The sequence below is a fragment of the Triticum dicoccoides genome, chromosome 4A (assembly GCF_002162155.2).
Source record: "Triticum dicoccoides isolate Atlit2015 ecotype Zavitan chromosome 4A, WEW_v2.0, whole genome shotgun sequence".
NCBI lineage: Eukaryota > Viridiplantae > Streptophyta > Magnoliopsida > Poales > Poaceae > Triticum > Triticum dicoccoides.
Genome location: NC_041386.1, coordinates 565,180,603 through 565,184,397, shown reverse-complemented (window position 1 = coordinate 565,184,397; position 3,795 = coordinate 565,180,603).

Below are 3,795 nucleotides of genomic sequence, written 5' to 3'. Positions count from 1 at the left end.
GAACTTGCAGAGGCTCCTGAGGCAATAGAGATGCCTGTTATCCTTTGGCACGAGGCAAGATGCGCAGGTGTTGAGGACTTTGACGGAGGAGCTGAGGATTTTGCAACTTGAGGAACTGGAGTGGCTTGAGGAAATGGCCGTGAGGGCTTAGCAAAAGTTAGCCGTGAGGGCATTGTAGAGGAGCTTGGCCGTGAGGGCATTGAAAAATAAGGGGCACTGTGCTTGTGTGCAGGCTTCTTAGGCATGGCCTTCTTCGGCTTGCTAGTAGAGGCCTCAACAGTGGCAGCAGCAGCAACATAGTCTTCATTGAATTTCCTCACTGCCTCTTTTGCTACTTTGGCCAACTTAGCTTGACGCTTTGCCCATTCATCAGGATAGTCCTCACCGCGCTTGAGGCTAGTGGGATCAGCTTCTTGGCCAGGTGCCAATGGAGGTATTGGGCAAGGAGGGTGAAGAGCAAATTTCTTCATACATTTTGGAGTGACATATCTGTATTCTCTCCATTCTCGTGCCCATCTCCTCTCTATCCTTTGTATGCACACCTTGCGCTGATTTTTGTCCTCCTTTCCATGTGTGGCCTCACCAGGAGTGAAATAATCCTTGTAAATGTCATCAGGGATCTCAAAAGCTGTGTTGACATCCAGTTTCTTTCCTCCCTTCTGAGGTTTCTTTCCATCAGCCATTTTTCTTCACCTGAGGATTTTGAACAGTTGAATTCTCTGAAGAGGTATGCAATTTTTCTTCGAGGAACACTGCAAATGAGTTAAGTTGATGAGAACCTAGAGATTCAGCAGCAGACATTGTACCTGTGAACAGAGTATAGGTGCGAAGAATTTGGAGAGGTCATATGCGTTCTCAGAAGTTTTTGCAAAAAGAACAAGTTTGAGGAATTTGACCAGATGAATCTTGAGGAATTTCACTAAGCATTCTTTGACTTGGGTTCTAGAGTTGTACAGATTTGAAAATCCACACAATTTAGGAATCTTGAAGAGAAATGTTGCTTAGAGAAACAGATCAAGAACAGATGATATGTGAGGTGTTTAGTGTGTGAAGATTTGAGGAATAAACACCTTTTGAAGATTTGAAGAAAACATCAGAATCAACAAGGGCAGTAAAGTAACTTTTAATTACCCTTGACGAAGAACATGACAAACTGTGAAGAGTAGATTTAGAAGCTCGTCAGTTCGGATCTTCCACGCCCTAACTTGGCGAAGGAAGACATCTACGGCGGCGGTAGAGTGAAGAAATCCGCAACCGGCGCGAGTACGACGGTGACGAGGTCAAGGCAGTGAAGCTCTTCCTCACCGGCAACGATGGAAGTAGCGGTGGCGCTAGGGTTTGAGAGCTTGACTGAGGGAGTGAGGTCGAGCGGAGTAAAAACGAAGTGAGGAAGGGATGGGGTTATTTATAGCCAAAGTGAAAAACTGCTCGCCCGAGGAAATTGGACGAACGTGCCCCTGGACCTTCTCATTCGCGTGACATGTGTCACCCACGTATAGAGAGGTGACGATCGTGTGCGATCATGGGTGCATAGGATAATATATATCATGGAAAGTGGAGCGGTTTGAGCGGAAAAAGCTGAAAATTCAGATAAGATAAGTTTAAAGTTTCGTTTGCAAATTCTTCAGCTGACAAGGACATAGTGAAGATTTTGAACGACTTTCAAATAGAACTCACATGAAGAATTTGTGAATAGACTAGGTTGAGTTTAGCATAGAGGGGGAAGGGTCCGATCACATTCACTTAGCAGAACAAGCAACTTGAAGAAATAACAATAAGTGAACGCTGTAGAGGACATAAACTCACATATATCTATATGACAATGAAGAAAACCAACGGAGAGAGTGAAGACATTGCAAATTTTAAGAAAATGAACAACTGAGGAATTTCAAAAACTCAAATTGAAGATTTTCAACTTTTGGTGGTGGCGTGACCCACCGTATAAGAATGATGATTTTAGACACCGCGTACAATTGTCGTAGGGTTCTGAGAATCAAATTCTTCGTTAATTTTTTCACACTTAGAGGGTTAGTCTTCATTGATTGAAGAAAAACGTTACTTGTTGCACATCTAAGTCATCAATTTTGCATAAGTGTTAGGATGTGTGTCCTTTTCAAAGGACATCCGAAGATTCTAAGATATTTAGCTCACACCTCAACTTGCTAAATCTCTTCTCATCCAAGGGATTTGTGAAGATATCGGCTAGATGTTCTTCAGTCTTCACATGCTCAATAGCGATGTCGCTCTTCAACACATGATCACGAAGAAAATGATGACGAATTTGAATGTGCTTTGTCTTCGAGTGCTGAACTGGGTTATGAGCAATCTTGATGGCACTCTCATTGTCACAGTAGAGAGGCACATTCTTCATGTTGATGCCGCAGTACTTGAGGGTTTGCTTCATCCACAACAATTGAGCACAGCAAGAACCAACATCAATGTACTCAGCTTCAGCAGTAGACAGTGATACACAGTTTTGTTTCGTCGAGGACCAACAGACCAAGGATCGTCCGAGGAAATGGCATGTGCCTGATGTTGACTTGCGGTCCGCATGATCACCAACATAGTCAGAATCTGAATATCCAATGAGATCAAAAACCGAGCCCTTGGGATACCTGCTACCTCTTGAGCAATGCGTTGGTTTTCCCTTGAAGAGGAAAGGGTGATGCAGCAAAGTAGCATAAGTATTTCCCTCAGTTTTTGAGAACCAAGGTATCAATCCAGTAGGAGACTGCACGCAAGTCCCTCGTACCTACACAAACAAATAAGAACCTCGCAACCAACGTGATAAAGGGGTTATCAAGCCCTTCACGGTCACTTACGAGAGTGAGATCTGATAGAGATAATAATAATAAGATAAATATTTTTGGTATTTTATGATATAGATTGAAAGTAAAGATTGCAAAATAAAATTGATTGGAAACTTATATCATGGAAAATAGACCCGGGGGCCATAGGTTTCACTAGTGGATTCTCTCAAGATAGCATAGGTATTACGGTGGGTGAACAAATTACTGTCGAGCAATTGATAAAAAAGTGCATAATTATGAGAATATCTAGGCATGATCATGTATATAGGCATCACTTCTGAGACAAGTAGACTGAAACGATTCTGCATCTACTACTATTACTCCACACATCGACCGCTATCCAGCATGCATCTAGAGTATTAAGTTCATAAGAACAAAGTAACGCATTAGGCAAGATGACATGGTGTAGAGGGATAAACTCAAGCAATATGATATAAACCCCATCTTTTTATCCTCGATGGCAACCATAAAATACGTGCCTTGCTGCCCCTACTGTCACTGGGAAAGGACACTACAAGACTGAACCCAAAGTTAAGCACTTCTCCCATTGCAAGAAAGATCAATCTAGTAGGCCAAACCAAACTGATAATTCGAAGAGACTTGCAAAGATAACCAATCATACATAAAAGATTTCAGAGAAGAATCAAATATTGTTCATAGATAAACTTGATCATAAACCCACAATTCATCGGATCTCGACAAACACACCCCAAAAAGAGTTACATCAAATAGATCTCCAAGAAGATCAAGGAGAACATTGTATTGAGATCCAAAGAGAGAGAAGAAGCCATCTAGCTAATAACTATGGACCCGAAGGTCTGAAGTAAACTACTCACACATCATCGGAGAGGCTATGGTGTTGATGTAGAGGCCCTCCGTGATTGATTCCCCCTCCGGCGGAGCTCCGGAAAAGGCCCCAAGATGGGATCTCTTGGGTACAGAAGGTTGCGGCGGTGGAAATAGGGTTTCGTGGTGCTCCTGGATG